Source organism: Pinus tabuliformis, chromosome 2_2 (assembly GCF_031772625.1).
Source record: "Pinus tabuliformis cultivar Carrire ecotype Pingquan chromosome 2_2, CPIR1, whole genome shotgun sequence".
NCBI classification, from domain to species: Eukaryota; Viridiplantae; Streptophyta; class Pinopsida; order Pinales; family Pinaceae; genus Pinus; species Pinus tabuliformis.
Window position 1 is genome coordinate 373018648 of NC_142300.1, and position 26344 is coordinate 373044991.

A 26344-nucleotide genomic window follows, 5' to 3' on the forward strand; every position below is an offset into this window, starting at 1 on the left:
CTTACCTTGTAGCTTCAAACATAAGACTCGCAAGAGATCCATTCACAATAGAGCCAACATACATTACCATCTTGTTACACATGTGAATTCATGTGAGGGGGTTTCAACACCACACCCTACATTTATTATCCTCGTTCTTATAACCATCATGGTGCTAATCTCACCGTAGATTCAACCTTGGCTCTCACCCTGATTGGGGATTCCTAACTTGATTGTGGCTGAACTTCAAAACTCTCCCTGCAATCTTGATCTAATATGGGGATCAACTCTTGTAGATCTACCATTTGGTTATAGTGGGGCCAATTCCTTACCAATTATCTATCTGGATGGCTATAGCCCTAATTGACCAAGAAGTTTACCACCTTATTGCAAGTTCTACGAGTGTGCATTGGGATTATGTAGTTGAATTGATTTAGTAGTTGGCCTACGTGACAAATCGATATGGAGAAATGCGAGCTAGATGAAACATTTTCAATGCTAGTACCTTGTAACAATTTTTGGATTATCTTAATGGAAAGGTGGGAGTCCCCATCCACTACAAAGTTGGTGTATCCTTCTACTAAAGATAAAGTCATCCCTTTCTCTAAAGAATGAAATTCGACTTCATTGTTATTGGCATAACCACAATATAAAGTGAATATTTTCAAGACCTTGTGATATCGATCTCAAAATATCCCTCCAAACTTGGCCTTCCCAGGATTCCCTTTTCACACTCCATCAAAATTTAGCTTTATAAACCCTTGTGGAAGTGGGGTATAATGGTTCCTAGATGAAATCAGAGGCAATAAAGGTTTCCATCTTGAAGGAACTATCATTGAGGGAGATAAATTCAATTTATTCATGATTTGAGACTCCTATGGTTGGACTTGCAAATCATCCAATTTCCATGGTTTTGAAAGAATCAAGTCTCCCTATGTTTTGTATTATTCCTTGCAATATTTGGTTCAATGATATTTTGGTGTTTTTAAAGACTCACCTATTTCATTCTTTCTATATCACGCAAAACGGAAAGCCCGAAGATAATGCCAAAGCTCTATTAAACACTGGGCATGAGAATATGCCTTTCTGTCACATGTACATTATCTCAATTATTCTCTGTTTGTCCCTATCCATATGGTTAAAAACCTATTGCATCCTCTGCCAGAGTGTTTCTGAGAAAGTACAGTGGTCTGAAAGGTGTTCCATCTCTTCATTATGTTGACCACACTAGATGCAATATGAGGGTCCCAAAAATCCCCCCTTTTTCATTTGATCCCATGTCAGAATCCTTCCTCTTCCTACCATCCACAAGAATTGGGCTATCTTTGGCCATAAACATTGGTTCCAGATCTTTCTCCATATGGTTAAAAACCTATTGCATCCTCTACCAGAATGTTTCTAAGAAACTATAGTGGTCCAAAAGGTGTTACATGTTTTCATTATGTTGACCACACTAGATGCAATATGAGGGTCCAAAAAATCCCCCCTTTTTCATTTGATCCCATGTCAGAGTCCTTCCTCTTCCTACCAACCACATGAATTGGGCTATATTTGGCCATAAACATTGGTTCCATATCTTTTTCCATAGAAAAATGTGTGGTTCTAAATGGTGTTTCACATGGATATGATAAGATTCCTTGATGGTGTACATACCTTTCAAAGTGTAACCCCATTGAAGTATATCTAGGCCTCGAGTTGGCATAATCCTCTTAGATCTGAGCTCTCACTGCATGCTCTCCCAATGGTTGGTATTCGGGGGGTTCAACCAATTTGCATGTTCTTTCCATTGTCTTCATTGTGCTTCTAGCTGATTGTTCTTCCAATAATTCCCCACCATTAGAGCATTTTGTTGCATATTGTAGAGAAATATATCGGCCAAATCCTATTAACTAAATATTTTAGGGTGCTATTTGTTAGGTTCCTATACCAATAGGTTTCATTTTCATGATTGACTATGGAAGTGCCAAATATGTTTATCCTTGCATGCTGCAATGGTTCCATATTTTGTATACAAATGAGGAAAATTAAAAAATGTAAAGAGGGTATGCCCTAAAAGAAAAATCAAAGGGAAAAAAGAGAAATGAATTGGTCAGAAAAAAAATAATAGAAATGAACCCCAAAGAAAGACCAGGAAAGTGGCCAGTCAAAATGCCACTGCTAGCTTGTTTGCAAGTTCATAATGTGCAGATATTATTGTTCATCACACTTGATGGATGGCCCAACAGTTCAATCTGGGCCATGCCATGTTTAAATTGCTTGTTCTAGAATAGAGAATGAATATCTATCCAAACAGTTCAAGATTGGCAGATGAATAGATAGGCAGAGAAATTAAGGAGCCCAACTGCTTAATCTGGGTCCTTGGAAGAGATAAGGGTAGACTTAGATAGGAGGGTAGTCAAAAGAAAAGAGGACAATCAGGGTTTGCTAGTTCAAGTGCACCCAGTCCAAAAGAAGAAAAAATGCTAGCTGTATTAGGCTGGGTAGGTAGTTTGAGGTTGCAGAAGCAAGGTTATGATCATTTATTGTCTTATCAAAGAAGACTCATATCATCAGTGACATAAGCACTAAGGTAGTTGTTGGACTGAAAAATAATGGAAGCATAACTAATTCCCCTCCATTTCCGCATAAATCTTTGACTAACATCCCCTCAAGGACCTTGGGATCTGCCCAATAGTCATGTTCCACTTCATTTTATAACAAATGTCAAGTTGAACTCTGAGTTTACTTGGTTGTAAGAGCCACATTTCTTGTGTAAAAATCATCATTCCAAACTCCCCTCATTTCCCTATGCCTAAGTTTCATTCCAAAAGCCTGGCATTTGTTCATCTAGTTTCATTCCACAAAGTCATGCTAACGTTTAACCTTATTATGTAGCTCCCTAAATCATTTTCCCTACCCATATCATACAAAGAACTATGTAAAGAACCCCAAACAATATTAAATATCCCTGATCCTTGGCACTATAGCCATTCAACCCTAGTTGGGGAAATATTTAGTCCATTTGGGACTAATATTAGCCCTTCCGCGTCTAAACCTTTGGGATTTGTTTAACCCCACGTTAAATAAATAGCCATGTCCCCCTTCTCATGTATAAACCTAACCATTTTACCCTTGTGCTTACGAAGTTCGGGCTCTATTTGATATTTGGTTAAATTAATAACCACATGACCCCGGTGCCCATCTCATAAAACCTACTAACCTAAAGTTTTGGACCCCCGCTCATTATAAAATGTTTAAATATAAAGCGGGTCCCCCTTGTTCTAAAGCCCCGCAGCTTCAAACACCCCGACTGCCATCCGATCCCGAGCCCCTGATCCAACGGTGGGTGGCAATTTCGGGCGCCCTGATCTGCCGGAGATTAGCGTCCGGGGGATGGGCGGTTTTGCTGCCGTACCCCCGCCACGCATCGATCTCCCGGCGTGATCAGAGGCCCTCCCTGCAATACCCCCCCGGGGCCAAAGGTGGTGCAGGAGAAACCAGAAACCACCAGCCCCTGTCACCTGAAGTCAGTTCCCGTCACTTACCACATCACGACACGTTGGCCTGTCATTGCCCTGTACCATTGCCACCTCATCCGCCGACGTAAACGCCCCGCCATCGTGTCATGCCACGTCACCTCATACACGTCGACTGCCACGTCATCTTTTGTACCCACTCCGCGCCAAATTACGTCATGCTGACGTCATCAATCAAACGCGCCAAAAAGTGTCGAAATGTTCAAAATTCAATAAAAAGTCGCGAAAGCGACCATTTTGTTTATTTTCTATTATGCGCCCATGGAGCCGTTGCATGAGATTTTACGTCCAAATCACCCGACAACCTGCACAGTGCATCACCCAATGAATTCGACGCCATAGCTCGATTCCGCAGCTCCAACTATACCTGCAAACTGTCCTCTGTGCCATAAAACCAGGTATTTGCCCGTAGTTTGCCTCCAAACCCTATTTTGCTGCAGTTTTCTCCATTAAAATTGTTTGAATATCTACCAATTCAAACAAAAAACCACTACCTGAAATCCCACCTCTAAATTCACTAATTGACCCCCTGTTCAAGAGAAGCTCGGCAAACCTGCCCTCCTCTGCAAAATTCCCTGCTAAAAGACATTTTTAAGTTTGTTTCTCTGGTAGATGCTCTAAACTATCCAAGCATTGACTTCCTTTATCAAAATCCCTTACAAAACCTCATTCCTTTGGCAAGAAATCAATCCCAAATCCCTATGCAGTTTACCCACAGAGCTTTTCAATCCACTGAATTCAAAAGAAACATGTCTAAATTCTGCAAATTGCTCTTCTACCATAAATCATACACAGTGAAGACCAGTTCTATATCTAAGCCTATTCTACGGCTTCTTCACAAAGTTCCTGGGGCAATTCTCACCATTCAACTGTTTCAACAATCCAATTTCAAATTACAGACACAGAGCATACAACATGGCCACTCTAGCAGCCTTGAGCATTGCTCCCCTTAATGCACCTCACAAGGAACTTGAAGCATTGCCATTAGCTGATAGGGACCACCTAATTCAGGATTTGGTTGGGGAGAGAAACCACTTGCAGAACTTCTGCCAGCTGAGAAACAGTTACCTGAACAATAGTGATATCTGTGGTATTTGGGAATCAAATTTTCCCATCTACTTTCTCCCCTCTGTCAATATTTTCCCTGAAATCATTCTCCTCTGTTGTGAAAACTATGACCCAACTCAAAGAGCCGTTAAGTCTCCATCTGGGAGCACCCTCTTCCAAATAACTCCTGATTCCATTAACCAAACGCTAAACTTCAAGCAAACCCAGCTTCTGGTCCCTCTCTCTATGAAGTACCTGCTTGATGAAGGTCCTAAACTCTCCAGCTCAAAAATAGCCCGAATTGCCAAAGTTTTCATGGGAGCAGACCGCCAGCCTACAGGGCCACCTCCCTTTATCTATGAATGTTTCAATGAAGTGGGCAAATTGTTAGTAGATATGATATCTTATGTACTGGGCTTCAAGACAAATGAACATATTGATCAAACCATATTGGTCTTGCTATCTGCATATAGCCTAGGACAGCCCCCTGCTGTCAAGTACAACTATGCCAAATTCATTTCCAATAAGATACATGACCAACTGGTAAAGCTGGACAGGGAGGGAGTGTTCAAATATTCATCATACATTTATCATCTATTCATGTTTTATCAGCCAGATTGCTTCTAGTGCCCCATCAAAAGATTGGATTCTAAAGGGGAAAAGAGATCTGTAATTTTCTGGACCTTGGTCTTTCATGAAGTCCAGAACTCCCCCTACTCTTACTGTGAGTTTATTGACCTGTTTGTCTATCCAGTCTCTTGTCTCCTAATGAGAACTCCTCCTGCTAGACTCTCCTATGACATGCAGAAAATACTGCAGCTTTCAAAGAACTACAAAATAGGTGACTGGTACTTTTACCAGAATCACACTGTCATTAGGATTTATGGCTGTGAGCTCTGCCCCTACAGGCTCCCAAGATATGTACCAATGAGTCTCTTTGCCTTGGAGTATTATAGGCAACTCATCAATTCAGACTTAACTCATTTCCACAGTGCCAAGAAGAAAGCTCGCCTGAAATTCAAAGACCAACTAGGCCCCTTTGTCATGAACAAGAAAGAAGGTTGGCAAGATGCTGACCAAATATTGGGGGAAAAACTTAAGTTGAAAATGAGTTTTTGGTGGGTTCCTTATGACCCAGATGGTTTCATTAGTGCCAGAAAAGTAAAATATAGGCTGACAGCCTATGAACATTGTAAAATCCCACAGATTGAACAATATGCTAATCAAGATGAGTGGGTGCAAGGTACATTAGTTGAGGAGTTCACTCAAGAAGAAATTATGGAGCAAAATGTCAAAGATTTAGAAAAAACTCTTGACTTGGATTCTTTTGACTAGGTAACATTCAAACTGCCACAACAAGTCGGAGAAGGCCCATCTACTGCTGCAGCTTCCTTAGCTGCCCAACAAAGGTCTACACCAGCAACAGGTATAGCAAAAGGCAAGGAGCCAATGGATATGGGGCAAGAAATAGTGACAGAACAGCCTACTACCTCAAAGGAGCAGAGTCAAGGGCAAGCCCCTCCACAGCAAACAGAGGCACTACAAGTGCCAGCTTTACAGACTCCCATTAATGAGGAAAGAGGTAAAAAGAGGGACCGGGAAGAGACTACACTTGCGAGTGGGTCAACTCAGCAACCAGAATCCAAAAGACAAAGAATTGATCCTCAAATTGAGGAGGAAATTAGTGAAGAGGTGATAGAAAGTCCAAGGAGACAAAGGGAAACCAGCCAGCAGACACCTACTAGCTCATTCCAGCAAGAGCAAGAGAGACAACAAGGTATGGAGGTGTCTTCCTCAAGACAGCAGAGCAAGCAACCACCTGGCATCAAATCAACTTTCATGGAAATCAAGGCCCAAAATGAACTGTTAAGAGTACAGTTATATGATCAGTTTCTCAAGGCAACACCCTCCAAACAGCAGAGGTTAATGGAAGCCTATGATTTTAAGGAGGAAAAGATGATTCTGAGTCATTTCAAGCCAAAGATCCCACAGCCCCAAACAACTGCAGATTATATAAAGACAAGCTTAGAGGTCCTCTCCAAGGACATACATCCAATGGATCAGATAGAGCTGCACAAGAAAACAGGTGAGATGGTCTATGCCACTCTAGCAGACAAGGCCATGCTAGCTCATCAACTAAAGGAATCACTGAAAAACACAAACACTCAATTGGATTTGGAAAGAATTCCTTCCTTTGCCAAAGATAACTGAATAAAGACATTGGAAGAAATCATTGTGGATCTAGGGCATGATCCTAAGAAGGATTCCAATAAGGAAGAAAGAGAATGATATTGCTGCACTCAAAAAACAATTGAAGCTGCCCTCAACTATGCACCCGCAAACTGCAGAACTTGTGCAAGAGAAGGAAGGTGAGGATACAATGGATCTGCTGATGCAAATGAACCAGAGAATAATTCAGATGGAAGGAGAGTTGGAGAGAGCACTGCAAGGCAAGCAGGGAGAGTCGACCTCCCAGCCACCTCAAACAGCTCCAACTGTGGTCACTGTTCCTCCCACACAAACAACAGCAATCCCTCCTATTATCCCAGAATCCATAGCAACTACAACAACCACAGATGGTACAACAGAAAGAACAACAGCACCTAAAGCATGAGCATGGAAGAAATGATGAAAGCTGTCAAAGAGCTAGAAGTTCAGGTAATAGAGGTGAAAGAGGCCAAAGAAAAGTTGGCCAAACTAGAAGTAAGCTACGACAATTCCAAGATGACAATAGCTGAAAAAGAAGAGAAATGAAGGCCTTGAATGACAAAATAAAAACCTTAGAGAAGGAGCTTAATTTGGATAAAACTCTAGCTGAAATAAAGAAGATCTTGTGGGCCAAAATTGGCCAATCAATCACTGACCAATGGCGATCAATTCAAGCCATATATGAACAAATACAATTGATAGGCCTAGCTCAATTTGAGAATCAAAGGGTTAGAGCAGCATTGGGAAATATGCCTGAGCAGGCCAATAAGATGATTCACTTCCTGAACACTCATACTAAAGAGGAGTTGGCAGCATTAGATATCAGCAACACGACAGATACTATTCTGACAGCTAAGAAGGTGCTGACCCTAAGAAGTTTTGTGCAAACTCTAGAAAGAAAGTGTCAGGAAATGCAAGCAGACATAGATGACTTCAAGATAAAAATGACAACATTACAGAGCAAAGGATTACCCAGCCTACTGACCAGTGCTACAAGACTGCTGACCCATGAGCAGTATGCTACCAGGATGAATAATTATATTTCAAATCAGATTACAGCATCCACAAGTACCTCAAAGGAAACAGGGCCTCCCTCAGGACAGAGTCTTTATGAAAAGTTAAAGAACCTGTTTTACATTGAACATGAGATAAATCATCTCTTCGAGGTTCCACCAAATTTCTATATATATACTGAAGCTTATGAAACACTCATCAAGATACAAAGGCATCAGTTGCCTAAAGAAGATTGGTGGCAAGCAATGCTAGAAATTTTGCCAAAGTAATCTCGGTCCTTTCCCTCTATTGGTCAGCTTCAGATTTTGGTTAGCTACAATTCAGCGAAATTGGGTACATAGGCCACCAGCTAAAGCAAGCAGACAACAGGCAAAGAAGTCAAAGTATGACTACAACATTTTTATAAAAGACTAAGTATGCATGCCAAGAGCAGGACAGCAAAGCAATGACTCAGCAAAGCACCAGAAAAGCAAACACAGAAACCATAAATCCAAGACGCAGCTCCAGCGGACTTATTTGGCCCAAAATGTCAAATTTCTCTGACAAAGTGGATAGCTAGTGCACCAACACTTATTGCAGCATTTATTTCTTTCATTTACTTCCTTGAATAGTTGGTGAGGGAAACTTATTGCATAAAGACTTAGCTGCAAGATATTTTGTATCTCATTTTTGTATAAATACCTCCCCATAGAATGTATTTGGGGTTGGTGATTTTCTCTCTAAGCTACGCTGTAATTTCTGAGACTTCTTAATACAAATGGTTGTTGAAGTTCATGGTTTCTGTGCTGTCTGAATGTGCTAATGATGTTCTGGGACTTGCTACAGAATTCCTGTGTCACTTTATGGAACAATAAGTTATTCTAAACCCTGTTTTATGTTTTCTGTGTTTGCAAAATGTCATGTATGTTCCATAATCTTAGTAACAGAGAAGAAGAATAGCCCAGGATTTGTTTAAATGCACCCTGTGCTCAATCTCTGCTATTAATAATGTTTTCTTCAGGATTAGTCATAAATATGAATTCTTAACTGCTCATGTTTGCACTAAGTCCTTTCATTTTGAATATTGTTTAGGAATTCTTAATTGCTCCTGAATAACATTCATACAGTTAAATAATGAATCCATACAGGTGATTATGGTTTTAGATAGAGAGTAGGAATGACCTGTTACAGAGTTTTGTGAACCCAACGTTTCAGACTGCCAGGTGAGTCCATCATCAGGGGATGCGACAATAGATATTCTTCAACATTAATGATGAATCCAAGAGCTATGTTAGGGTATATATATAGGTTATTAAGGATTGATGTGCGGAATTAGGTCGGCCATTTATTTATTTATTATTTATTGTTATTTATTTATTAATTAGGTCGGCCATTTATTTATTTTATTTTTATTTATTATATTATTATTATTATATTTTTTATTTTTATTTTTTATTTTATTTATTTATTTTTATTTATTTATTTATTTATTATTAGAGTTTAGGCTTCTGTGATCCATATCAAGTTAGAGAAAGATTCTTTGGCGAAAATCACATGGAATCTCATTTGTCGACGCGTTTCGAACCAACTAGTTTGGTTCATCGTCAGGAGAAGTTGAAGAAACAGATCTAGCTCATCATGCTAAATAGTCTGAGCGGAGCCTCCAATAGCTATCTTCCCTAACAACTAGTTTGACTCAAGGACAGGGATCAAAATTATTATAATAGTTTAATTCGTAAAAATAAATAAATTATTATTAAGGGTAAATGGTACGAGACCTAATAATTAAAAATTATAAGTTAATTAATAATTTAAAAGGAAAATTAGTCAAATAAATGACCTTGAAATGCCTAAAAAATATAAATAATTTCATTTAAAAGTATTGAAAAATAAAAGGTAATAAAGAAAATCAAAGTTAATAATTAAAAATTATAATTTAATTAATAGTTTAAAAGGAAAATTAGTTAATTAAATGACCTTATAATAAATGGATAAGTGAAATGCCTAGATATATAGAGTAATAAATAAAATATTATTATTGAGGGTATTTGGCACGAGACCTAATAATTAAAAATTAAAAATTATAAGTTAATTAATAATTTAAAAAAGGAAAATTGGTTAAATAAATGACCTTATAATAAGGGAATAAGTTAAATGCCTAAGAAATATATGAAGAATATATAAAAATAATCTTATTTAAAAGTATTATTAAAATTGTATGTTAATTAAAAATAATAAAAGGTAATAAAGAGAATCAAAGTTAATAAAAATTATAAGTTAGTTAATAATTTTAAAGGAAAATTAGTTAATTAAATGACCTTATAATAAAGGATAAGTTAAATGCCTCGATATATAGAGTAATATATAAATTAATTTTATATAAAAGTATTATTAAAAATGTATGTTAATTAATAAAAGGTAATTAAGCTATAAAAAGGACCTTAAATGGAAAATTAGTTAATTAAATGACCTTATAATAAAGGATAAGTTAAATGCCTAGATGTATAGAGTAATATATAAATTAATTTTATTTAAAAATATTATTAAAAATTGTATGTTAATTAATAAAAGGTAATTAAGCTATAAAAAGGACCTTATAAGTTCAGAATATAATAAAGAAAATCAAAGGATGATATGTTAGATCGGAAATTAGTTAAAAATATAAGCTGTAAAGAATTTGAAAGGAAAATTAGTTATATGAAGGCCCTTAAATAAAAATAATCAATATATAAAAATAATAGGAATTAAAATGGAAAAATAGGCATAAAGGACCTTGAAATATCAGAAGAAATAGGTTGCTATACATAAATAAATAAATATCACGCGAATAAAAACTAATAAATAAATAACCAAAAATTAAAAATAAAAATCGAAAAATAAATAAATCAATAAAAATAATAATAATAATAAATAAATAAATAAGTAAAAATAAAGATAAAAGACACAAAAAACCAAAGAGGACGGAAAAACGACTAGGAAGAGAGGGCTGGGACCCAACACCTACTGACTTTCCAACCATCCTCTCTATTGAGATTGCTTGGTCTCTTTTCAATCTCAAGCGCTTCCCTGAATTTTCGATGATGGAAATGCGAAACCTTAGCAATAACACTGGCTTCTTCAATACAAACATGATGATTGGTTTTCTCAGCATGTTCAGCCAAAGCGGAAGACTTAGATCTCCTATGCTTCAGATCCGCTGCGTGCTCGCTAATCCTCTGATTAATGGAACGACCAGTCTCCCCAATATAGGGGGTCCCACAGGAACAAGGGATCATATAAACACCCTTCATATCTTTAGGGTCGATGGGATCCTTCACTGATCTGAGGGACGAACGAATGGTGTTCAGGGGCCTAAAGGACACAGGGATACTATGTCTCCTGAGAATCCTACCAATTCTATCAGTGGTCCCTTGAACATACGGAAGATGGACACCAGGAACTCGATCTTTTGGTTCTCTTTTAGCCAGAAAATTCTTGGAAGCTTTAAGGAAAGCCCTTTGACCCATGTATCTACTGTAACCATTCTCCACAAAGACATCCAGCAGATGGGATTTTTCCTTCTCAAAGCTCTTCTTGTCCGAGATCCTCAGGGCCCGAGTAGCAAGGGTACTGAGAACACCCATCTTTTGAGCCGGGAAATGGTGGGAATTGGCATGAATTGGTATGAGTTTTCTTTCGAAAAACTTGATGGGCGAGGGAACCATCATCATTCCTAGAAATAAGAATGTCAAGGAAAGGAAGGCATCCCTCAACTTCCTGCTCCTTAGTGAACTTATTTATTATTATTATTATTTTTATTTTTTATTTTTTATTTTTTATTTTTAATTTTTTAATTTATTTATTTATTTATTTATTTATTTATTTTTTAATTTATTATTATTATTATTATTATTTATTTTCCTCTTCAAATACCCTATATTATTATTTCTATTCATATTACTATTACTTTAATTAATTAATTAATTAATTAATTTTTATTTTTATTTTATTATTGTGTTTAATTGCTATTATTAAGTTAGGTAGGTGGATTAATTCCTTTAATAAATAGCTTAAAGAGATAAATAGATTAATTAATTAATTTTATATTTTATAGGTTTAATTATTATGTTTACTAATTTCTTTATATCAAATTAATTATTTTGAATAATGATTTACTTAATTTATTAATGTGTTTTAAATTATTTATTTATTTATTATTGTTATTATTTATTTTATTTTATGTTATATATATATATATATATATATATATATATATATATATATATATATATATATATATTTTATGTTATATTTTTTTTTTTATTAAAATAGTTGATTAAATAATATTTATATTTTTTATTATGCTTACTGATTTATTAATTTGATTAAATAAATAATTAGTTGATGAGATATAAGTTAATTACTTAATTTTATTATTTCTTGATTTAATTATTATATTAATTGCTTAATTTAATTGTTTAATTATTATTTTTATGTAAAAATTAACAATTTCTTAACTATTGTATTTGATTTAATTGATAGCAGATTAGCTTATTTTAATATTTACTCATATTTATTTAATTGTTTTAAATTATTTATTTATTTATTATTTATTTATTTAATTTATTCATTTTTTTTATTTTTATTTTTATTTTTTAATTTATTATTTTTTCTCTTCAAATACCCTATATTATTATTTCTATTCATATTACTATTACTATTATTAATTGATTAATTAATTAATTTTTATTTTTATTTTATTATTGTGTTTAATTGCTATTATTAAGTTAGGTAGGTGATTAATTCCTTTAATAAATAGTTTAAAGGAATAAATAGATTAATTAATTAATTTTATATTTTATAGGTTTAATTATTTTGTTTACTAATTTCTTTATATCAAATTAGTTATTTTGAATAATGATTTACTTAATTTATTAATGTGTTTTAAATTAATTCTTTATTTATTTAATTGTTTTAAATTATTTATTTATTTATTATTGTTATTATTTATTTGTTTATATATTTTATTTTATTTTATTTATTTTATTTTATATATATATATATATATATATATATATATATATATATATATATATATATATATATATATATATATATATATATATATATTTATTTATTTATTAAAATAGTTTATTAAATAATATTTATATTTTTTATTATGCTTACTGATTTATTAATTTGATTAAATAAATAATTAATTGATGAGATATAAATTAATTACTTAATTTTATTATTTCTTGATTTAATTATTATATTAATTACTTAATTTAATTGTTTAATTATTATTTTTATGTAAAAATTAACAATTTCTTATGTAGTATTACCTTTGCCCAGGAAACACTTTCAACTGTACAACATCTTTGACTCCATAGCCCAATGGAACAGACTGTCTTGGACTTGCATCCTAGCTCTGCCTGAAATCACCATCCAACAAACTTAAAACAAAAGCCTGTGCATAATAACTAGCCTAAAATACTCCAAAAACAAAGCTAAATTTCAAAAAGAGAGCCCTCTCTGATTGCAGGTAGGTTAGGATCTGCAATTAAAAGATTGGTTAGTGGTTACCTCGGCCGTATTCCCTCCAGGAGGCAAGGAACAACTTGAGTGATAACACTATTGTTAAGCCTCCTTCCAGAAAAACAATATTTTTCGATCCCTTAGCTGCCAAAAGGTGTGATTCCAGATGAGGTCATAGTGTTTGGAGACTAGATTCCATGTGGAATATCCCACAGGCAATTTCTCTTGTCTATGTTTTATAGCTTGATGTTGAAGCTCATGTACTTGTGTCCATATCTTCTTCTAGATGTCATGGCCACCTAATCATCGCCACCAAAATTTGGCTCTTAAGACCCCATTGAGTAATTATAGGTCTCTTAGGCCTAAACCTCCTACCAGTTTAGGTTTAATGAGGTGTTTCCATGCTAACAGGGTCCATTTCTTCTATCTTTGAGCACCACTTTGTAGAAATTTTTTAAATATATCGAATATATTAATCATGGACTTGTAAACAATTTTAGGGGCTGTCATACCAGACGATTGATATATAGAGATGGATTGGAGCACATATTTAAGGAGTACAAGGCATCCAGATAGATTTAGAAAACAAAAAACCCATCCCTCCAGTTTTGCAGTAAGTTTTTGAAGGAGCTCTTTCCAGCAAGAAGTGTGGAGGGAGTTGAATACTAGAGGTACACCTAGGTACTTGATAAGTATAGTTATAATCTCGAAACCCATAGTTCTATCCAGGAATGCTTGGGAAAATAGAGGGGTATTGAAGAAAAATATGTTCGATTTATCACTATTAATAAGAGTGTGAGAGGCTTGCTCAAAGTCATGAAGTATCTCTTTGGATTTTCACACCACTCTCATGGAAATCCTACAAAAGATCATTATGTCATCTACAAATTTCTAATGTGTAAGCGCCAGATCATCCCCCCATAGAACCAATCCCTTGATATGAGAGTTTTTGGCTTCATGTTTGAGATATTAACCAAGAACTTCTGCGACTAAAATGAAGGGAAATAGGAACAAGGAATCACCCTGTCTTAGACCAAGAGATGGGTTAAATGTATTCAAAGGGGAACCATTTAGCATAATAGAGAGGACTCACATGGATATGAGGGAAAATATCCATCTAATCAAATGTTGATCAAAACCAAATGCCACAAGGACTTTGAGAAGATAATCCCAATTGTGTTGGTCATAAGCCTTAGATAAGTCTAGTTTGATTAGCATACCTGGGATTTTATGGTGCTTTAAGGAGTTCCTAAGAGGTGATAATTCCATCCAGAATTTGTTGGCCTTCAACAAAACGAGTTTGTTCTGAAGATATAAGCTCAGTAAGGAGGGGCTTTTATCTTTTTTCTATCACCGATGTTATGATATTATAGATGAAATTGTAAAGAGAAATATGTTTCTATCCATTGAGGTCTTATGCTTGATTAGATTTATGAATCAAAGTAAAAAAAGTGGAATTTGAACCATGGCTTACCAATTGATTGCGATGTGGCTCATCTATTACTCATTTCACTTCTAGGCCTAAGAATTTCTGGGCTAACTGCTAGAATTCAGTCGTGAATCCATCCAGTCTTGAGGATTTATTCTAGGTCATGCTCTGGACCACTTCCTCTACTTCTTTAGGAGTAACTTTCCGCATTAATGCCTAATTTTGATCCCTATTGATCACCCGAGGGATATGTCTAGTTATTCTATCAATAGCCTCATTTTTATCTTGGGTTGGTTCCATGAGGAGGGTTCTGAAATGATCGACTAGAGTATGTTACATCTCCTTGCGTTGGACCACTCATCGACCCTTGGAGTTTTTTAAAGAAAAAATATGGTTGTTTTGTCGGTGCTTGATCATGGACTTATGAAAGAATCTGGTGTTATTTTCACCCTCCCATAACCATTGAAATCTCAATTTTTTCTTCCATAGGATTTCATCCTATTTCCTTTTCTCCCCTAGTTGGTTCAGGATTCAACCCTTCTCCAGTGATAACCCTTCCGTTTTCCCTTCATTGATCATATGCTACTGGATTCAACTCATTCGATCTTGCAACTATTTCTGAGCCTCAAATATGTTCCTAAACTCCTGCTTGTTCCAATCCTTAATTTTTTTCTTTAGCTCCTTCAATTTCAACTAAAACGTATGCATTCTATTCCGACCTTGAACCCGAATTTTCGTCCACCATTTCTCAGTTTGCTCCAGAAATTGTGGGTCTCTTAACGAGAAGCCCTCGAATCTAAACGATTGATTTCTAGGGGTGATTTTCATATCCATTTCAACTTGGATCAACCAATGGTCTGACCCTAAATAGGGAAAGATAAAAGCCTCTATATAAACATCCTTACTCACCATTTCTTTTGAAGCCAGAAAATGATATAGCCTAGATGCAATATGGTTACAACCCCCTCTCCTATTATTCCATGTACATATACCATTCTTTGTTTCAATATCTACTAACCTCAGTTCTATGATCAAGTCCTAGAATGTCTCTTCTCTTGGTTCTAACCTCCTTGTGCCCCATTTTTTTCTCTCCAAGGGATTTAACCAGATTAAAATATCCTCTCAGAATCCATAGCTCGTCTTTAGGGATTTCTCTGATCTTCTAGAGATCTTGCAAAAATGCATGTTTCTTTGCCACTAAATGTGGGTCAAAGATCACTGTCAATGAAGCTATCTCCCGTCTGCCATTGTATCCAAAATGACCTGAGAGGATCTAGGGGCATGCCAACCAATTTTCAAAAGCGATCTTCGCTTGCTTCCATAGGACCATGAGTCCTCTTGTACTCTCCTTTAGATCTATTTCCATTACTTTGTAATTTATTTTTTGCTTCTCTAGTATATATTTTATTTTTTCTTCAGAGACTTTCATTTCCTGGATCAACATAATCTATGGTTTTTCCTACATCATCTTTCCTTCAGATACCTTTATTTTCCTCTACTATTGAGGCCTCTTATATTCCAGGGCAAAATATTCATCAGGAAACTTGATTGGGTTGGTTGAACACTGATGATAGTGGGATTCCCTATCCTGTATTGACCAAGAAATCACCCACTACTTGAATGGAATCCTAATTCTTTTTCCTACCTATTTTCCTTCCTACTTTTGTTGTTAAACCTAGCTTTGGACCACTAGGTTGTGATTGATTTTTCTCCCATGTAGTAAGATCCAAATCTAGCTATTTTTTCTTTTGTTAGTCTTGTAGTTTTTGGAAGGTTTCTCGGTACAAATTATTTTGCTCTTCTGGAAGAAAGTGACCATCTAGGTTCCTCCATTCTGTTAACAACTTCTTCAAGACCCACTCTTCATTGCTAAGTTCTTCCACTGTCTCATCAATCTCCATGACCTCCATTGCTTTTAGGGTTTCAAACTCACCTTAATCCTTCAATTCGTGATGATATTTTTGTTTAGACTTAGGATTTCTATTTGGAGGGACTGACTCCTCTAGCTGCGATGTATTCTTCTGCTTGGTTGGGTTGCTTGGACATTCATCTTTTGTTCCCAAAAATTCATACCTATTACCCTTATAACCTTGTTGTGGATTTGGTGGCGGGGCTATTGGAGTCCTTTGATTCCTCTTTATCACTATTTTATTTTATATGGTAAAACAAATCTTAATTTATAACTAGCCTAGATCCATCTTAACCCCAAATCTATCAAGTGCCGAGAGGGATAAAATATTTTGAGATACAAACCTCTTTTAAAGTGAAAAGAGATTTGATCCCTCTTGACGCTTGATAGATCTAGGGTTTATATGGATCTAGGCTAAATTTTATATACACACATACCATATCTAGTCTGGATTCATCTCTCCCTCTCTCTCTCCTCTCTATCTCTCTTCCATTTTTCTCTACTCTCTTCCTCCCTCTCTTGTTCTCTCTTTCAAGTCCTCTCTCTCTCTCTCTCTCTCTCTCTCCCACCTCCCTCTATGTCTTCCCCATATCTCTCTCTCTCTCCTCCAACCTTGTCACTATCTCCCTCCCTCTCTCCTTCTTTCTCTTGCCTTGTTTCGCCCCTCCATCTCTATGTCTCCCTCTCTCTCTTCCCTTTCTCTCCCTCTCTCTCCCCTCTCCTCTCTCCCTCTCTCTCCATCTCTCCCTTGTCACCCTCTCTCTCTACTTCTATCTCTATGTCTTTGTTCTTTCCTTTCTATCACCCTCTCTCCTCTTTGTCCCCTCCTCTCTCTCCCTCTATTTTACACCTTCCTCTCTCTCTTTCCTCCCCATCTCGCTCTCTCTCTCTCTCCGCCCTCGAGCTCTATCATCATCTCCCTCCCTCTCTCCTTCTCGCTCCCCCACCCTCTCTCTCTCTCTCCATCCATATGCTGGAGAACTTTCACTCTATGTAATGAATGTTACATGTAATGCTTAACATATTTTACATTTTATTTCTTTATTATGAAATGAGTTATAGGTTTTCGGCATGTGGTATTGATAAGCCATGGTATTGGCCAAGGTATTTTAACAAAACCTATTTACAAGTTAATAATATCCATGATAAAGTGCTTGTGGATATCCATGGTTAAGAAAATTGTTCTATTGTATGTTTATTGTAAGTATTAAGTTTTTATAAATTTAAATATGGTTTTTATATGCTTATTAGTCCCTACCGCTATTGTTTTGTTTGTTGATCACTATTATTTTAGCATTCACGATTACAAATTATAATGTTTAACTTTGAAAAATAAATATTTATTTTTCAATATTATTAAAAAAATTATTTTCCAAGAGTTGATTGGACCATAATTGAAGGTCTTATTACAACCTTTTCATAGTATAATGTCATGTGGATAGTTGAATTACATATTTTATGTCATAATTTATGGATATGGTTGCAATATTCATGCATGATTTTTAGATTTTTGTGTAGTGATTTTTATTCTTAAGCTTTGCAAGAAAGCCATCAAAAACTAAAATACTTGAAAATAACTTATATTCAAGTAAGTAACATATCTACCATCAATTACTTCCCATCATAATTTAAGCAAGTCTTTGCATAAAAATTGGATAGGAATAAGATGTAAAAAATATACTTACAAGAGTTACTTCCTCCATTATTTATGTTCACTTCAACACTTACATAGAAGTAAAATTCTAAATGTGTAGACTTACTAGTGGTTACTACTCACCAAAATTTATTCAAGTTCTTCTTTCTTAAGCAAGCATTTTACTTATCCACTTCACATCTCAATTTATTAGTCATTGCCAAAGCAAGACTATAGTATGATTTGTCTATCAACCATTATTAATTTAGCATTGACCAATATAACTTGTAATTATTTATACAATTTTTCCCGGATAATTTCTCACTTGAGTTGGAGGGGCTAAGATGCCATGCAGAACAAAATTACTATTGAACAAATTGAATTTTATTATTTTTATTACTTTTAACTTTTTATTATTAATTAAGCCAAGATTTAAATGTTTACAATACATCTCCACTGGCTCTAGATATTACTTTTAATTTTTTAGTATTTTTTTAATTGACCTGACATATAAAAGTTACTCTTATAAGCTTCTCTGGGCACAACTACAATTTATATGTTATATAAATTGTCACACTACCAACATTCTTGACTTGTTAAGTCAACAAAACTACAATGATCTCAGAACGCTTCTCTCCCTTCTTTTTGATCATATAAATCAACTATTAAAGAGCCTATCACTTTCTTTCTTAAAGTATGATAGACCATATTGGTCTTTGTGGACGTTAACCATCATCACCATCATCATATTTTAATGTGATGTGTATATTATGATTTTCTTTTATCTATTTTTTTTCTAATTTTATTAATTTAAAAAAAAATAAAAAATTTGATATCTAACTTCTAACATTTAACATCTAACATCTAATTACTACACATCTCCCCTATAATTTTATTCTTCTAACATCTCCCCTATACATTTTTGCTTTTAGGTTTAATTTTTAAAATGTTATAAAATTAAACTAAAATAAAATATTTTGATTTTTTTGAAATGAGCTATAGTTCTTGGGCATGTGGTATTCATAAGCCATGGTATTGTAACAAAGCCTATTTAGAAGTTAATAATGTCTATGGTTACGTGGGTGAATATTCATGATTGTGAATTTTCTTATATTCTAAGTATTAAAATTTTATGTGCTTAGTAATTAAATTTTAATATGGTTACAAAATCATTATTTTAGTTTATATGGTAAAATGAATCTTAATTTATAAGTATAATTTATATGTTATACATTTTAATGTAATATATTAATTTATAATTATTATCTATATGTTATATATTTTAGTGTAATATGTGCAGTATGATTTTCTTTTATTTTTGAATTTTATTAATAAAAACAAAATTATATTATAAACAAATCGAATTTAAAAAATGTTTAAAGCTAACACCTACACATTTCCCCTATATTGGGCTATAGAGTGTCTCTATTCAAATTTAATTTATTGTAACTATGTGATTTACAGACTCCAAAAATTGGTCCACAGATATTTGTATTGTAACTATGTGATTTACAGACTCGAAAGATTGGTCCACAGATGTTTGTACTAGAAAGATTTGGATCAATTTATTGTAATTATGTGATTTACAGACTCCAAAGATTGGTCCAGAATTGAACTCATAACCACCGAGCCTAATCCACAGATATTTGTACTAGAAAAATTTGGATCAATTTATTGTAACTATGTGATTTAAGACTCCAAAGGTTGGTCCAGAATTGAACTCATAACCACCAAGCCTAACCTTAAGGGTCTTGAGAGAATTGAGCTCATAACGTGTCAATTACAAAGATGCTTTAAAGACAATACTCAACCAATTAATCTAACCTTCTAATAATTTTTTACACCTATGAAAAAAAATATGTAATATCTTTTTAATTAAGAAAATTTATATATATATATATATATATTTAAAATTTTCTTAATTAATAAAATATTACACATTTTTTTTTCTCAGCACATGCTCATTCAACCAAATATACTAGTTTTATAAGAATTTAAATATATATATAAAATATAATAATACTAAATTTGTAATGACATTATCAAGTTTTTTTAAGAAATAATCTATCGAGGTAGAGGAATTTCCCGGGAATTGTAACCAATCATACAACATTTTGATTCAGATGACAGAGAATGGCGAATGACAATTGAATGAGATAGCCACCTCGACGTGTGGACCCCTCTGGTATCCGATGACCCTTCCTATCTCCGGCAACGTTTGCTTCAACCTTCTTTAGGTCTCTATGTCAGTCATGTGCACCAACATGGCAACAAATAATGGGCCTATGATAACGCCCATTAACCCATACATAACCATGGATGGTATGGCGTGAATTTTTCTTTTCCGGGGAGCGACATATGGTGGACAAGACTGCCGCGATAGATGTAGTTAATGAAGGTATACATCCCCTTGTCACCCGACGCTCGGGAATTCAAACTGGGCACTCCTGCTCGAAAAGTTTGAAACAAAATTTTGAAATGAAATTATGTGTGGATGCAAGGACTACCGCCAAGTGCTGCAAGAATAAGAAAACATGTTCCATGCAACGGAGAAATAAAGATTAATTGCCGTGGAAATTTTGGTTGCTTACTGAAACAATAATGTTTGTGAGCTTTATCACCCAGTGGCCTCTATGGATTTCAAACATTTGCACAGTTAGAACACCTCTGAAACAAAGGGTAGCAAAACCAGAAATTGGCTCGAGGGCTAGAGGTGAGCCAACAAGCCTTCCTTTAGGTAGACAGGTAGAAAATAACGCTCATTTCACAGGGTTGGATGAAGCGCAGGTTGTCTGGATAATAAAAATTTGCTTCCAGAAGGATACGAGGGGCATATCGTTGGACGGTGCTACCTGTTGAGAAACTAGGCACCCCACTGTGATGTGTTATGACATGAATTGGCTAACTCTCTCTTTCTTGCTATGGCACTATGGCTAATGAAGTGTATATATGGATATATAAGAGTGGTAACTTCACACTGAAGATGCAGAATTGGTGGCTGACATCCTTGCCTAAACCTCGTTAACTTTTTGGATTTCTGTTGCACTTATCGAACATCGAGGCTCACCGGGACTACCACAACAAAATAAACATTGAGTTTCTGGGAATAATACCAGGCCGGCCTTATACGTCACAGACCAACATTTATGTAAGAGCAGGAAATGCAGGAAGAGGGAGGATTATCACGAGAAGGGAGCAACAAATCCACCTCTGGTGTGATCCCACCAAGGATTTGCACTATTACAACATTCTTTGGACCCATTGAAGATTGTGTAAGTAAAACAAATATAAAATACTATTATGCAAACCAATTATTTCCTCTTCTTTATTATTACATTATACAACTATTGAAATATTGAATCCCATATTTACATAATAAAGCATAATATAGCCATTATCTATATACTTCGTAATACTTTGTTTGGATTGATACTTTGTTTGGCTTGACCTGCAGGAAGGGAACTTCAGAACTATTAAGCATGGGAAATGGAGGCCCAATATTTTGACCAATTTTGGCTGGGATTTGAACCCCCATTTCATTGTATGCGTTTGCAAGCATATTTTTCAAATAGATCAAAATTAAAAACAAGGGGAGCTGCGAGGCAGCGAGTCCCTGCATGAAGTTAACATTTTGAACACAATATTTTGTGATATTTCAAAGAAAGTTCAGACATGGTGCAGAAACACGCCCAGCAACACTCAGTTGCATAAAAGACTTTTGTTCTCTAATATTCTTTGCATGTAAAAGAACATTATATGCTGAAAATTATATGCTGCAACAGTTTATACAGATACATGGAACAAACCAATGTTTTTCTGGATTGTTCTTTCCCAATCCTGTCCCATCCCAGGGCACCGCTCAGTAGCAACCTCCCTTTGCAACCTATACCTCTCAAGTAGGGTTCTTGCCTTTCCGAGCTAGTTGGAAGCTATGCATCGTGAACTGCAGCGTTCATTGAACCCATTCTTGCTATCCTTGCTACCTGTGAAACCAGTCCCTCTTTCATTCACTAAAGAAGACGCAGAGCTAAGAGTCAAGATGCGGGTTCATCTGACGAGCTGGATTTTGAAAGAGTCAGGCACTTATGTTTACTAAACGAACAGGCTCGGTAGTACCTTAACTAAGTTCTTCGAATGGAGGACAAGGGACAGATGAAATTCCCAATGGTATCGAACTAGCTTCTATGATTGCCTTCACATAACTTGAGTAGACGACAGCTGGAAGTCCCTTTTGGTTAATATAGCCGCTTGATTGCTTATTTACTATGAACCAGAATTACTTTCTTTCCCATTTATAACTTCAGATTTGTGTTTGCCGCTGGTTCGATCTCTAAGCCGATGGGCTTTACCTGAAAATAAGGTATCGAGACCTACTGACATAGATTAAGCAGCTACTAGATCCCCCGTCTTGTCGAAGAATCAAATACTTCGTTCTCATCGATTGGGATTGATTGTCTTCTTTACTTCGAAGCAGCTAGTCCCTGCACCTGCACATAAACTGCAACATTATATATGTCTTCATGTTTTGAATCATTCTACTTAAGATATATTTATGCCAGATAAGCATGAATATTGTAAAAATCAGAGCTTTATAAACACGCATAATCTGAAGGCCTTGTCCATGTTGAATTCGAATGGTTGTCTTATCCAACAATGAAATTTAAGGTTCTAATCTTTATAGGTCAAACTTAAAAAATTATTATTGTAATACGCTCATTGTTTTGGAAAAAAAAATGATTTAAATATTTTGACCAAAACGTAGAACTCCAAAGTGAAAATTAATAGGAAGGTTTGGTTGTTGTTTATGCCCAGCATTGGAACTCCGGGTTTGTTGGGATCACGCCATGAATACTATGAATTAATTCATACTCCGAAGGATTGGCGTTGAAAGACCCTTGTATACCATAAAAATATATCAAGATGATCTTCAAATATTTCAGAATTAATATGCCAAGCTAAAATATATGAAAATGCACAAATGCATATAAGAGTACATTTTCGGCGGTGTTCAATGCTTACATCAAAGAAAAAGTTTGGTTACACATGGCGTAAGTTAAGCTGGCGAGGATAATAATTATCATTGTTGAAAAGGCATATATCGTCACAGGCTAAATAGAATTATGTTGGATATGAGAGTTGCATGGTATTCGGTATCCAAAAAATGTTCTTGAAAATCCCACTCGGTCATGATGATTTTGTAACGATCATCATACAGAATTCCATGCGGAGATAATTATTTCCATCGTGTTGAATTAACTGTCCTTTTAAACAAAAATACCCACATAGATTTTAATGATGTGTTTGATTTTAATGGATTTTCTTGGGTGTTATAGATCAGACTAGAATGTTGTTATAGCTTGATGGAAAATAGGAAGTGAATCCCGTGCACCTGGACTAGTGATCCAAACAAGATAAAATTCATGATGTAGCAAAATTGCATTCTTAAATGAATTTTGTTATCAATTTATCGAACTGCATCGATCAATACCATCAATTCTCTGAGGAAACTGTACACAACAAGTTTTCTTCCCAAGAGAATGATCCATGAAAAAACACGAACAGACATTGACTTAGCAAGAGCTTCGACTTGACATGGGCGCGACATTACAAGTGGCATGTTACCAGCTGCGAGCTGGATCGTCCCACCATTTTCCTCAACCGCCACCACGTTCAAAATCATTTTAATTTCAATTAAGTTGACTTAAACTGCAACGCTTCACGCTCCCTCCTGCCTGAGTCGTAGATCTGCGACTCAGACGAAGCATCTACTGGCATACGTCGTTGAGAATAAATCTACACCATTCATTTCAAAAATAAAAAAGGCTCAACGACGCCCCCATCGACCTGGGGTCGATATAGGAACGCCTATGACGAATTATTATATATTAAAATAAGCCAATAAGTATTTTATGCCACAGAAAATATGAAACGACTTCCACGACAACCCCAGCAGGGTTTCCGGCCCCACCACCAGAGACAAACCTAGCGCCACGGAATGTTTGAACATAACAAGCCAGGGGATTGAACATAACGTGCATGATAGAAACGTGGCTGAACCGCAGGACAACGGTGACAAGTGCATGTTGGATAGCACTATCTGAAAACGGCCTACAGCTCACGACTGACCGTGAACTGGCGCTTTCTATTTGAACGGAATTAGTCTTCGGTTATCAGCCCTTCGCATCCAAACTCGAACCCGTGACCTACAATGGACTGGGCAAAACTTTGTTGAACTCTCAGAATATTATCTTACATTACCTCCGGGTTTTATAGAAGCAGGTAAAGATTTGGTTTCATTCGTTAGGCAACAGCTTGGTGCATTAGATATTCCACAGTTAATCCCTCCAAATGCCCATTTTTCCTTCAATCATTTGGATAAGGAGAGTGCATTTGTTCTGCTGGATTGGATAAGTTCCCAGAAGCTACGTCCCTCTTTTAAACAGAGTGTATCAGATTGCAAATGGCTGAAAACGGGCAGGGGTTTCGAATCTCCTGCTAAGTCCTTTTTGTTTGATTCGAAAATGAGGCTTGCTCAGCATTTGGAAGAGGATGATCTTCCTTGTATTGACGAGGCATTCTATGGGTATGCTATTCATAAGTTCAAAGATGCTCTTGAAAAGATAGGAGTGGTCACTGAGGAAGGAGGAGGATGCGATGTTATTGTTGATCATCATATTCAGATGCATACAGATTTCAAAACCATAAAAAGGCTATATAGTTATCTCCAGGTTTCAGAGTGGGAGCCTTCTGTATTTAGCGTTTTACCAATTTGGATTCCAAATGACCAAAAATGGACGCCGACAGAATCCTGTGTGATTCATGACGTAAATGGGCTTTTCAGGATTTCATGCTTCAGCGCACCATAGCCAAGAGAGCACCCCCTGGGCAGCGTCACTATGTACAACAAGACCCAGCAAGACGGTGTGCTTACGTAACTCAATCTAAGAATTGTGATTTTCTGATTTCTGTAGATTATGAGTAATAATTTGTTAAACTATGAAATGAAAATTACAGTATTGGAGAATGATTGTGCAGAGAGGGAGCAGAGTTCCCAAGAGCAGAGTGGCCAGGGCTCGTAATTCATTTTGAAGCCTGGCCCCTTCTTTTTGCAAGTGCTTCAATAATGCCTTCGGGTGAGTTCAGAATTTAATAAGAATTCTGTAAAGATTTTAGGGGAAATTAGTGAATTACTGTAAGGTTTGCAAGATTTTGTTTACTACTGAATTTTTTTTAAAAATTAAAATGAAAGTTCCGAATGGAATAAACACTCTGACCTTAATGTTGCCGTATTCCAAGAAACTGAATAAAATTTTGCTGTCGTACTTTTGACTTTAACTCAGAAGCAGTGGATTTCATGCTTCAGCGCACCATAGCGAAGAGAGCACCCCCTGGGCAGCGTCACTCTGTACAGCAAGACCCAGCAAGACGGTGTGCTTACCTAACTTAATCTAAGAATTGTGATTTTCTGATTTCTGTCGATTATGAGTAATAATTTGTTAAACTATGAAATGAAAATTACAGTATTGGAGAATGATTGTGCAGAGAGGGAGCGGAGTTCCCAAGAGCAGAGTGGCCAGGGCTCGTAATTCATTTTCAAGCCTAGCCCCTTCTTTTTGCAAGTGCTTCAATAATGTCGTCGGGTGAGTTCTTCCGTTCTGTTCAACAGATGGCGTCTGATCGTCTTGCTGCTATCTTGTTTGGCTTAATCAGAGTCTTTAGCTTTACAAACCAGCGCAATGGCCCATAACCAGAGCAGATGTTTTTGGATTGTTCAGACTGGAAATAGTAGACGCTATAGATGGCGTCTCCTCAGAAATTTTTCATCCAGAAATTTTTCATCCAGGAAATAAGGGATGCCGGCGCAAGATTAATGGAAAGGAGCAGAGGGAGGTCTTCCGCAGAAAACATAGTGCTGTCAACTTTCAACTTTTGAATGTACGACACTTGTTTATATGCCATACACTTGTTTAAATGTAAACGAAACAGTGGCAGTCGTACATGCGAGTGGTGGTGTACATGTACATGCGAGTGGTGGTGTACATGCAGTGTGAACATAATAGGAATCGAAGTAATGTTTTGGAATCGAAGTAATGTTAACATTAAAACCAGACCAA

The 26344-nt window shown here is 35.7% G+C and overlaps 1 long non-coding RNA gene across 1 annotated transcript; it reads right to left on the reverse strand.

Annotated features, from left to right (window-relative positions):
• Nucleotides 1-22065: 22065 nt before the first annotated feature.
• On the reverse strand, nt 22066-26137 carry LOC149192787 (uncharacterized). The gene is made up of 3 exons (XR_016254910.1): nt 25750-26137; nt 25505-25633; nt 22066-22717 (listed from the first exon to the last, which is right to left on the reverse strand). It is a non-coding gene; the product is annotated as an uncharacterized LOC149192787 (long non-coding RNA).
• Between the last annotated feature and the right edge of the window lie 207 nt (nt 26138-26344).